At 44.7% G+C, this 12,920-nt stretch overlaps 1 protein-coding gene across 8 annotated transcripts in view; it reads right to left on the reverse strand.

The window, feature by feature from the left end:
- Positions 1-12,920, reverse strand: part of MEGF11 (multiple EGF like domains 11) — a 274,750-nt gene that overhangs the window by 134,395 nt on the left and 127,435 nt on the right. The gene's annotated exons all lie outside the window — the stretch shown is intronic.

The raw sequence follows: 12,920 nt of genomic DNA on the forward strand, positions 1-12,920 counted from the left end.
ACCCTCCCAGACCTCAATTGTGCTGGCCACAGACATAAACAGGACTCCCCAATCTGGTGGCTTCTCACCACAACCCAGCAAAGAACTTGACATAACTTGCAGCAGCTCACATGACTCTCTCGTGGCAGGATGCTTGGGCCGGATCCACGGCATGTGGCTATACTGCTCTGATTTGCAAGGTAGTTCTACGTTAGCCTGTGAATGTTCCCAGAATAGAAATTCCACATTCACTTTGCAAAGTGGTAGATTTTCAAGCTATCTGGGGTGAAGTCTCATTTTCTACCACAGGCCTAGCTAGACAGGAAACCAGGATTCTGCTGTCGGCAGCGAATTTGTCCTGAAAGGACGTGTCCGTTGCATTTCCAAAGCAGATACGAAGACCCGGTCACATTAATAATTTGTAATTACATGCTCTTTGGCCTTCTGTTAAAGGCAGAAAATCACAGAACCTGCAGCGAACTCTATGCATATTTTAAAACAGACAGCCATTACGCTTAAACTACCAATGATACGGTAATGTAAACCCTCTTTTAAAAATTCAGAGAAATCTATTCTTATAAGAACTAGTGCCGTGTACTACTCAGACAGTAGAACCATGTCCTGGTAGAACCATGTTTAGCCTCGGAGCTCAAGGGAAGGTCTTGTGCCAGTCTCAGCCTAAACCACGTCACATAAGTCACTCAGACCTTCTTGGAGAAACGGTAGAATAACACTCGCATGGACAGGTATTTTGAATCTTGTTCCACAGCCTCATTCCATCTGGAAGTCTTTCACCTAATATTTAAGTTGGCCAGCTGCCTTGTTCTGAAAAGTCTGCCTTACAAATAGATACACAGAAGTTGCCAGCTTGCTGTTATCCCCAACCGTCATGTCCACAGAAACCTCAGAAAGAAAGAAAAAAGGTCCTTCCATTTGTCACAAGTTTCCCAGCCCAGTCACCTAGAGACACAAATTTCGGTCAGTGCAGGAGACAGGCTTTAAATAACCAATGCTGTGTTTCTTCTTAAATTGTCCCTTGCAGCTGCCTTTTATGATTAAGCATCACTTCCCTGTCTTCCTTGTTCCTGAGTTTTAAAAATCTGTCTTCTAAATTCACTGGGATGTGTTTTTAGACTTCCTGCCTAGGGAGAAATTGGTTTAGCAGCACCCGCTCTGAGTCCCCCTGTGTGTGATTTCGAGGCATATTCCAGGACGTAGACTCACATTCTGTCCCTGGAAACTATAATCAAGTGGAGCTATCATACTTGGGTCACACGATGAGAAGACAACAGGCGGTGGAAAAGACAATTAGGTTGGGAAAAGTTGAGAAGAGGAAGAACCAAAAGGAGATGCAGGGACTCTACAAAAGGAAACTCTGCACTTCGGTTTGCAAGACCTGAGCAAAGCTGTTAACAGAAAGATTTTTTGGAAAATGAGCAGTCATTCATAGGTAGATGCTGGTGGGTCACTGGGATGGCCTGAAGCAGCAGAACAGAGTGTGAGTCCAGTGGCATCATTTTACACTGCAAAAATAATTTTTAAATTTTTCACAAATGTATTATATAAAGTGCACTAGTTCAACATATTAAAAACAGTCTTCTAATATTGAATGACAAAGCTTTTTCTGACACACGTGGGAATGCACTGGTGATTCAGAGCTGGTGGCCTCTGGAAGTGCATATTTTAGAGGCTGGGCTCCAAATCAGATACCTCGACATTAGAAAGGTTTGTGGGAGCAACACTGAACAGATTTTGCTTTGCCACCCAGAAAGCCCTTTGATTTTATACACGATTCCTCACAACAATTTGACCACTGAGGAAGACCCCTTGGGGTTGAAATGCGTTTGGTCCCTTCCATGTTGGTCTATTCCATGTGTAGTTAGAAATGCGACATTTCTGAATTATGTGTTTAATACTTTATGTAATCAATATTTGAAAATTTAAAAAATTATTTTTGCAGCTCAACTTTTGGGTTCCTAACTTTTCTGGCTAGGTTGGGTTTTGGTTTCCCTTTTTGGGTTTGCATCATTTTACTCTAGGCAAAGGTTTCGTGTGTTGGTCTTAAAGGTGCCACTGGACTTAAATTTTCATTCAAAGGGCAGCTCTAAGTTGGAGCAGACTTGATGGCCATTACCAGATACACTCAAGTTCACACAACCTCATTTTGCTTTCGAAAAGTTGATCCAGAACACAAGTTGATCCACTTGAGTTTCTTCTCTCTGGCAGAGATGATGGAGCCCTCAGCCCTACGTAACTATCTAGGTGAGCCAAAATCCTGACGCTTGGGGTATTCAGCAAAAAGGGCAGGGAGTTTTTCGATCCAGGGCTGCAGCTCAAATGAAAGTTCATGTTTTTAAAGTTGGCTCGGTGTTCAATTACCTTACCCTTTCCAAACTGGGAAAGACGGGGGTGTTAATCAAACAGGTAATTTGCAAATGTTTTTCCTCGGTAAATGTCATGCACAAGTAGATATTTAGAACATAAGGCACAGAAAAATTGTAGCTAGGTAATTGTTACCCTGTCTGTATTTATGTTTGCCTAGTTCAAGAAGGGAAGGGGGGAACACAAATTCGGTTTCCGTATTCAGAAGAAAAGGAAAGTCTTCCATCTTCTTGCTGAAGCAAAGAGGGTGTTTTATTATTTGTTTCCTATCCTGCTTTTCAGATAATCCTCTTCCCAATAAACTTAAATCAGCAGAGAAGCATACAGACCCTGCTTCAGGCTTGCAGCTTTGGCTTTAGCAAATAGATGGTGAATGCTGGCTCTATTTTAACTTGAATTTAATATCGTATTTCTGTCCCGCCCTCCCCCGAAGGCTCAGGGCAGGTCAGAACGTACCAAAATACAAACGTTTCAGAATGCTACATTAATTTTAAATGCACAGGTATTACATTTAACATCACTTAAAAACTGCAAACGAACAAAACACACACACACAAGCCCTGCTGAGCTGGATAATGCATCCTGCCTGTAAGAGAGAGGAGGCAGGCTATGTGAGGGAATTTATTTCTCAGGTGGAAATTAACTGGAGGGGCTTAGGCAGCTAGGATTCTGATCTTATTCTATGCCTCAGCGACAGGCCTGGCAGGGCACCTGTGTCTTACAGGCCCTGCAGAACTGTTCAGGGCTCCACAGGGCCCCAATTTCACTAGGCAGAATCTTCCCCCAGGCGGGGGCCAGGGCCCAAAGAGCCCTGCCTCTGGTTGAGCTCAGTCTAATCCAGGGATAGTCAAACTGCGGCCCTCCAGATGTCCATGGACTACAATTCCCAGAAGCCCCTGCCAGCAGGGGCTTCTGGGAATTGTAGTCCATGGACATCTGGAGGGCCGCAGTTTGACTACCCCTGGTCTAATCTTTCTGGGGCCAGGTTTCCTGATCAGGGGTTGGTCCCTCGCCCTAAGACTTCTGTGGGGGAACACAATGAGATGTCATTCCATAAGGCCGCTTGCACAGAGAGCTGCTCTTCATCTTTTCGTTTTTGCCTTTCATCAGTTCCGATGCCCGGTGTCCTTTCTATCTATCCCTGTCTGCAACTTAACAAGCATAGTGCTCCCATCCCATTGACCCAGAGTCAGCTGGACTGGGCAGGGGAGCTAAAAATCCCCCTTGAGCCTAGACCAGCCGTCTGCACTATGGCACTCGGTGTTGTGTTTCCAGATGCCCACATGCTCCTTCCTTAAAGCTAAAAGCCAATCCTGACTTTTCTCTCCTTCGGCAGGAGGAGGAGGAGGCAGCGATTCAGAAGAGGCATTCCTCCAGGCTCGGCAGAGGGAATCATTTAATAGCTGCCTCCGCTGTGAAGCCTCTCGCCATTTTGTGATTGCACCCAGCCGCCCTCATGGCAGCCATTTTGTTGCAAGGTGTGTTTTCAAAATACCAAAAGCATCCAGTGGTTTAATGGAGTTGGGGGTCCCTGACATAGTTTGTAGTAGTGGGGAAAGGATGGAGCCTGCCCCCCAGAACATTCTTAAGGGCTTTGGGCATGAGTATTTAACTTAGTAGTCAAGGCAGGGGAAGGAGAAACAGATAAAACTGGCTTCACCTTCAAATGAGTCATGTCCCATCCTAGGAGAGGAGGCGGTACCGTGTGTGAGAGAGACAGACAATGGGCCTGAAAAAAGAGAGACACAGATAGAGAGGAGAGAAAGAAAATGAACGATAATTGGAATCCATGTCAAGAACTGGACTCCATGATGCAAGGTTCAGATTAAGTGTTGGTTGAGCATCCAAAGGGTAGAAGGTATCAGTTTGCTGTTATTAAGAACTTGTTTGCAACCATGTCAGCCCCAAAGAAAATCCCTAGCAAAACAGCTCAAATTAGACCTTTTCTTTGGGCCAACCCAACAGCACATGACAGTGGCTGAGTTTTTGAATTCATCAGGCTGGCTGCTATGATGTGCCCCTCTTTCACTAGAGAGAAGGAGGCAGCCCTTCTGGAATTGTTAGACTTTTAACTTAAATTATTTGGATCTGATATGTCAATTTAATCATTTTATTGTTTATCGTAATAAGTGTTGTGATCCGTCCTGAGACCTTGAGGAAGGGCAACACATGAAGGCAAAAGTGTCTAGAGGTAGGGCGGACGATAAGTCCCAGAATAAATTTTTAAATAAAAATAAAGTAAGTTTAAAAAATGTTCCAAGTGGTTGTTATGAGACAGCAGAGGGCACAAGAAAAAGGAAACCATTCTTTCCTGAAAATGCTTTCTGAACTTTTAAGAAACTAGGTATACACCCTTGGAGTAGCAAACCACTTCCAATCTTCTCTCCTAAACACACCCAGACAAGATGAGAAGGGATGGGGTGTGATTACTCTGCCTCTGCTCGTCCTCCATCCCAAAGGCTTAATTAAAAGTGGGCTTTAATTATAAGCGCCAGAAGCAGCACCCATAAATCAATACAGAATATATGACCCCGAGGTCCATCAAGAGCACTGTGTTTGATTAGACTCCACAATGGATCATCTCTACCTAGCCCCACAAGTCCCTGACCCACTTCAAGGGAGCCTTCTGGGTGGACACCCGCAGTTGGGGGACCTTGTGCCAAATTGGAGGGGGGGGAGGCAGTCTTGCGTGACTAACTCCCCCCCCCCCAGCTCAACCGCAAAAACAGACTCAGAAAACAGAAAGAGAGTTGAGCTGTCAAGGGAGATAATTGGTGTTGACAGGCCTACAAGTTAATTCCTCACTGTTTTGCAACTTATTTGGGAATTCTCTCGCAGCCATGTCCCAAAGGACAGCTTGTAATCACTCGTAAGCTCATATTAGGTGCAGAGTTAAATATCATTAGATGGTGGGTACAGGCCGAGCTCCGCACGAGACTACTAATGTGTTACTCTAACCTTCTGTCGCTGCCTCAAGGACACACCGGCAGCAGCAAAGGTTAGGGAGATGATGACTCAAACTGCAAATTGCTTGTAACTAAGAGAATTAAAGTTGAGATACATTTCTAGGTAGACAGCCAACTGTTTATGAGGGGCAGGGAGAAAGAAAAGGACACTTAAAAAAATTATGACCCCCCTTTTTTACGCCCACGCTTTTTAAAGTCCACTTGCACAAATAGAAAGAAAATTAAATGGGATGAAATAAAGAGAGTTATTAAACTTGACTCTGCATGCGAATTAATAAAAAAGTAAATTAAACTGCCACTCAATATCCCTGCATTGATGCTTTATTATCACGGTATATAAAAGAATAGGAATGTGTTTTAAGCTTATATTGTAAAGGCTGTACCCGCCCGGCACTTTTATTTCAGAAGAGTTAAATACTAATTGTTTGACAAAAGGTCAGAACCCCAAATAATTCAATGTTCCACAAGCTTTAAAAGAGTATTTGGACGATTCCTTTTGGTCGAGCTACATTTAATGAACTTAAATGGAAAGACAACCCTTTGGACAGATCTTTTTTTTTTTTAAGAAAACATCATTTACAGTAACATGAGCTAAGGATTACGGTAAAACTTTGAGAGGGGGTCTATCTTGTTTCCGTTCATTTTCCCAAGCAAGAAAAAGGGAGGCTTCACAGGGGATCTGAAGGGGGTCTACAGGTAAACCCCAAATTAAAACAGATGAATGAAATTAATACCATCCGAAATATTTCCAGCAGGACATTTCAAGAACAGTCAAGACTCTCTGGCTACTGAGTGACTTATTCTACAACCCATTCCCCCTGAGCATCAACATTCGAAGCACACAGGCATACTGAAAGTTCAGGTGGTCTCTTGTGGGCCAACTGCACACTCTGCTTGACTTACCTCAAAGGGTTGTTGTGAGGATAGAGGGGCGAGGAGAATGGTGTAAGCTGCTTTGGGAAGGGAAGGGAAGAAAAGACGGGTCCAAATGAAATAAATAAATCTATCTGGAGCAAGGGAGAAGGGTGAATCCCACAGAGAGCACTTTAGAGCTATAGTCAATACCGATCGGTGTACAATTCACTTAGCAGAATCTTATTTATTTATATTACATTTGCATTTATAGGCTACCCCTATTGAGCCAGTTACCTTGGGGTAGCTTACACCTATATACAATAAAACCATATAATAAATATTAATACAAGAAACACATTAAAAACACATAGAAGCTAGCAGTACGATGTTATCTAAATTCGTTTAGAGCAGAATTGTCATCAAATGGTCTCCTAATTAGAATAGGAGAACCCAGTCCTGGCAGGGGAGGCCCATCTGATATGCCTGGCGGGAGAGCTCCATCTGTTCTGACAGGGGCTCGTGGGAATTGTAGTCCATGGGCATCTGGAGAGCCACCGTTTGGCCACCCCTGCCCTATCAGGTGCTCAAGGCAACAGCTGTTCAGAGGTGGTTTACCACTGTCTGTCTGTGTAGCGACCCTGGTGGTCTCTCCTCCAAAGACTAGACAGGGCCACACCTGCTTAGCTTCTGAGATCTGACGAGATCCGTCTAGCCCGGGCAATCCTGATCAGGGTGCCAGCTCCCACCCAAGAAGACAAAGTCTTGTGCCACTCTCTTTATGCCAGCTATCTGACATCCTGCCCCAACTTTTCCCTGGCCCGGATGCTGACAAAAGCTACTCCACAGAATGCAGTTCTTTTCAGACCATGGAGTGGGGGCGAATCAGCTGAACTTCAAGTTCTGGCTGCTGAAACTGAAGGTGCAGAAAAGTTGTGAAGTTCATGGTACTTTAAACTCCCTCTTTGCCACTTCTCTCTCTTTCTCACTCTTTTAAAAGTTTCCCTGGAAGCTGCTTCACCAGCAGAAATGACGTTCACGTATTTGGTATCGTAAGGTTAGGGGAGAACACTAATTCCGCTAATGGCATTTTAATGATTGTGATTAAACAAAAGGTGCCTGGTTAATCTGCCTGGGCATGTTTACTAAGCGAGAGTTGCTCCAACATAACACACTGAACCTGGAGGCCTTTATCCTCTTGGCTTGCTCTCGGGACTATCTCCAAGCTGGTCTTCAGAAGACAATAATTTGATAAATCTAGGCAAGGGCTCCAGAGCTCCTGGGCAGACAAGGACAGGGTGAGGCCTGGACTTGGGATGGACAGAAGATGTGTGCCTAATAGGCATGCTCAAGCAGGTAGTAAGGCCATGCCTGGGAGAACCAGAGCTATGATCAAGGAAGTCCCATTGGAACCCAACACAATACTGTTGGGTCAAAAGCAAAATCAACAGTCACTGCTGGGCTTCTTTTCAACAGGTTAGTTCAAGAACCCTCTTAAAGCCATCTCAAAAAGTACATCCCACAGTACTTCGTGCATATTGTGATTTACCCAGAAAGAAATGTGGCCAAAGGTCAGATCTAGATCTCTAGTGGATCCCTTTTGAAGAAGCAGAGTTATGTTTGGTATTTTCCAGCCCTGTGGGCTGGAAGCAGTTTCAGGGACAATTTTCTGATCCCATGTGAAATCATGTCAAACAGTGTAAGCTAGAACTACATCAAAATTGAGAGCCAACGGGGTTCTCTGTTATTTCTCAGATATGCAGTTACATGAAATTACAGCATCCACTTCACTAGAGCCTACAGGTTCCCGTGAAGCCACAAGCCCATACCAGAACACACACATGAAAATGTCCTGCGTAAACAGCAGCAATCAAGATTGCAACCTTTAATCAAATTAGTACATACGTTGCTGATATAGCAACTTAACACCATTAACACCAGAACTCAAGGCAGATTACAAAATATGAAAACCAATCCCATTATTAGACAGCATAAAACACCTAACAAACAGAGCAATAAGATGATGATTACAAAATTCCAAAACAACTGAAGATTCAGCACATAATGAACGACGAGGGGATGAGATAGTTAGTGGATTTTTCGCCTGTAGCTTTAGCAGTAGTAATAATTTTAAGGAAAATTATGGGGTTTTATGGGGTTTTTATTCTTTTATTGTCTGTAAACCACTGTGAGCCCACTTGGGAACAGCGGTATATACATCCAAATATAAATAAAATAAATAAATGCAGAGAATGGATTACAGAAGTAGAAGACAATGTATTTGCCGATAAAATTATGCCCACCCACTCCCAGTTCTCCTGTCCGTGTCAAAATGCTCTCAGTCAGGGCTGAATTCTGAAACTATCATCAGCTAGGAATGAAATCACACCATCAATACTCAATTCAATCAGGACAGAAATCTGACTGACTCTTTCCTCAGCATGCAGCTCTCTTAAGACTTTTGAGTGCTCTCACACATATATACGAAAGAATGCACTTTGATCCATTGTCAATGTATTTTGCTACTGTATGAAATGGCAAAATCCACTTGCAAATGGTCACCGAACAGGATTCAAACTGCACTCTTTAGCACTCTGCTCAGCTGATGCTAACCAATCAGATTGCTTGGAGCAGCCTGTCACTCAAGGCTTTCTGGCTTTGTGAAGAATTAACCCTTCACAATCCTCTACCTGTTTGCACAGCACGTCTAAGCTTCTTAAAAGCTGAGCCCGTCACACCTGCTCGCCTGTTTAAAAAGTAATTACCTTCCACGGAAGCACAGGCGCATTCAGCGCAAGCCCAGAAGGGGGACTAAGATAACACTCGAAAGGTTCCTTTTGACTCCATGTGCAATTGCTTTCAAAGCTTGTATCTTAAGAGACATCAAAAGGTTCTGTTGACTTTCAATTTTCACTCACCTAGATGAAGAAATCTATGAATGCAGATGCCACTGGAGGGATGCAGTAGGGAGATAAACAAAGCAAACTCTGCTGGACACCCATTAGGATGAGATCAAAGCAACGTCTGCATAACACACATTGTCCAAGCCCTGCCTTCCACACAGATAACTTTTTAATGGGTTTAGCATCTATTATCTCTGGGAGTACCAATTGTGCCTGAGTGGCTGCAAAGACGTTTTACTAATATGTATGCGCCAGGAGGCAACCTCTGGGACTCCCTGCCCTGTAGTTGGCCTTGCAAAGGAAGTGGTTGGCCGCTGTGTGAAGGGGGATGCTAGATTAGATGGACCACTGGACTGATCCAGCAGGGCTCTTCTGATGTTCTTATAAAGCCCTCGGCCTCTCTACCTTGTTGTTGGCCCTCCAGGAGAACTGGCTAGCTTCTGTGTAAGGCAGGATGCTGGACTAGATGGAACACTGGGCTGATCCAGCAGGGCTCTTCTGATGCTCTTATGGAGGCCTTGGCCTTTCTGCCCTGTTGTTGGCCCTCCAGAGGACCTGGTTGACAACTATGTGAAACAGGATGCTGGGCTAGATGTTGGTATGGACTAGGTATGTTGCTATAACACTATGGTATTAGTTATGTTAGTATAATGCTGCAGTATTATGTATGCTGCTATAACTCTGCAGTATCAGTTATGTCACTATAACACTCAAGTATTAGGTATGTTGTGATATTAGTTGTCACTATAACCCTTTTAGTTGTCGCTATAACACTATGGTATTAGGTATGCTACTATGGCACACCTGGGTGGGAGAAAGTCCATCAAGTCACAGCCGACTTATGGTGATCCCAGAGAATTTTCAAGGCAGGAGATATTCAGTGTTGGTTTGCAATTGCCTTCCCCTGCATAGAGACGCTGGACTTCTTCGATGGCTGGCCATCCAAATACTAGACAGAGCCAACGCTTCTTAGTATCTGAGATCTGATGAGATTGGGAGAGGCTGGGCTATCCAGGCCAGGGCTGATTTTTCTTTTAATGACAGGACAAAGTGTCCCCCAGAGGCATGACTGGTGGAGAAATGAGCCGACGGGAAGGGCAAACCAGAGGGCTGCTTCCGATGGACGTGTCATTGCTCCTGGAAGTGTTTTCAGGTTTGCTACAGCAGTGTTTCTACCACAGGGACTCATCTCCCTGCAGAAGCAGTCTGCGGCCTCTAATTTTCATTACAAGTGGGTTGCATTCCAGATATTTCTCCTGTGCTCTTTTTAACATTTCCCTCATCACTCTCCCAATTGCTTCTGTTCTGTCACCACCACCAAACTTTGATATTGTGCTGCACAAAGCAAACCGTCAATTTTTCTTGCCTGTGAAGCAAGCAATCAAACACTGCGGGGAAGGAGCACAAGAACGCTCAAGCAGAAAAGAAGGAAAAAACACATAATGATTTAACTATTCAAAATTCACTAAAATGGGGTACTTGGTTTTCCCAAGGCAAAAGGGCTTGTTCTGATGCCTGCCATTATTGAGAGATGGGCTTCCTCCCCTAAAGGGCGAAGATGGGGGTCCGAGATGCATGTCTCAACCCCCTCCCCCTTTCCTTCCCACCCATTTTCCACGGCCATTTTTGGCATCCAAGCGCAAAAACATTTCCCGCAGCCCCGGCTGTAGATTGTGTTTAAACATTAAACCGTGTTTATGGAGCTTGTAGCGCAACACCAAGGATGAAATAGATCTTTCTACGCTCTTCGTAAACACTTTTGCAGATACCCTCATAGGTGAAGGAGAACAGATAAACGCTTCTGGAGTGGCAACACTCATCTCTATCTGCCTCGCCCTGTCAGATTATTCCGTCTGGTTCACACCGTCGTGAGGCCCTTTCCTCACTCCTCTCTAAACTGTTTGAACGATGGGGAAAAGGCATTTCAGGTTTCCCCTATCTGAGGTGTCCCTGCTTGTGCAGGACAGCCTCACATCTGTTGAAATGTGTTCTTCAGATTGCTGCCTTTCCCTCCTCCGGTTCATATCATATTTCTGACGAAATTCATAATTCAGAGGCCGGGAACATCTGCTCCTGGCTGATAGCCCAGGTGCTGGGAAAAGAGACAAGTTGACGGCCTCCCTCGGCCCAGTCTGTGCGCTCTCCAATGCCATGCTCCATGCCTCCCCCTTTCTCTGCCTCCCTTCCAGGGTCTTTCCTCGTGTTGTGCCTCCTGGAGTCCCGGGCTACTCATGAAGGGGCAGAAGGGGATTTTCGGACTACAGAGTGGGTCTGCCCCCCCTTAAGAAAAAACATTATCCCACATAAGGAAAACACTGTAAGTAAAGAATATACAACACCAGAGAGGAAATTGCTAGCCCAGCCTGTTCCATGCACGGCTACTTTCGGTTTGCCAGGAAATTTTCACATATGGAAGCACTCAAAATGTGGGTAGGGTGGCCAGATCTAGGGTTGGAAATTCCTGGATACTTTGGGGGTGGAGCCAGGAGTAGGCGGGATTTGGGATGGGGAGGGGCCTCATTGGAGTGTAATGCTATGGAGTCCACCCTCAAGAGCAACCATTTTCTCCAAGGGAATGCCCTCTTGATGGCTCTCCAGAGGAACTGGTTGGTCACTGTGTCAGACAGGATGCTGGGTAGATGGACCACTATTCTGATCCAGCAGAGCTCTTTTGAAGTTCTTACACTATGATGGCTAGAGTTCCCAATTGCCCATTTATGGCCAGAGGCCTCCAGGGAATTTTGGCTTTGCTCTCCAATGCTCATCTGGTCAGCAGGTAGAAGCTGGGGCCAAGCAGAGGGTGGGGGATACAATTATCCTGGAGTGAAAAAAACAAGATCTTGTCTACTTATGAATAGTTCTGACCACAGAGTTTCTGACAATTCCTAGAGCTACCCAGTATACTCTAGTGATAGCCTTCCTGTATAGAGAAAAGGAAACTCCATCACTCAGTTCAGAGGCCCAGATGTGGGATCATATCCATCACAAAAAACTCCCCTCTGTTTTTATACTTCCAAGAAGCCATCTGTTCAGCGCACTTAATGCACAGTGATGAATAAGAAGGCCTCCAGCAGATAAAATTTAGCAAAGGCGAGGGAAGGAGGAAATAATCAGCATAGGAACCTCAAAACCGTCTCCATTGAGCAAATTCTTTCTACTAGCGATTCACTTTCAACTGTAACCTTTACAATCACAAATTCAAATTAAGGTACAGATGGGCCTGCCATTTAAAAAAATAATAAATCCAAATTATGCTAATAGGGCTATGCAAATAACATCTGCATGTATTTGTCTGCAAGGCTCATCCTGCCAGTATAGAAGCAAAAGCCAAAGGGACCCATGCTGGCCCAGAAAGCTCAGCCTACTGTTGCTGCATAAAACAAAGCTCATGAGATCAAATGAAACTGTGGAACCTGCTGGAATGTTGGGAAACAGCAGGGGGCACCACCACAAAATGGCTGCCATGGGAAGGAGAACCAGTCACAAAATGGTGGCTATGGAAGATGCAAAGCAGGAATTTCCAGAGGGTTGCTACCTATAAACCAAGGCTGAGTCCTTCTGGAATCTTCCCAAGCACCTCCTGCTCCAATGAGGAAAGTCAAGACGATTTATTTGGCAAGGAGGAAGAAGGACATAGGCATGAGGAAACACAGGGGCAGGGACGATCACTTAACCAATCTCTGAGCCAAAAAAGAATCTCTCTGATTGGCCAGTTCTCGGTTTCTGGACACTGGGTGCCTTAGTGCAGGTTGGGCTGGTCAACCCAGAAATTTTAAAGGCCCTGGGAGATGCACTTGCCAATGAGTGGAGGCCAAATATTTAGGGGAAGGGAAGTATA

Source organism: Paroedura picta, chromosome 18 (genome assembly GCF_049243985.1).
Source record: "Paroedura picta isolate Pp20150507F chromosome 18, Ppicta_v3.0, whole genome shotgun sequence".
In the NCBI taxonomy this organism is placed as follows: domain Eukaryota; kingdom Metazoa; phylum Chordata; class Lepidosauria; order Squamata; family Gekkonidae; genus Paroedura; species Paroedura picta.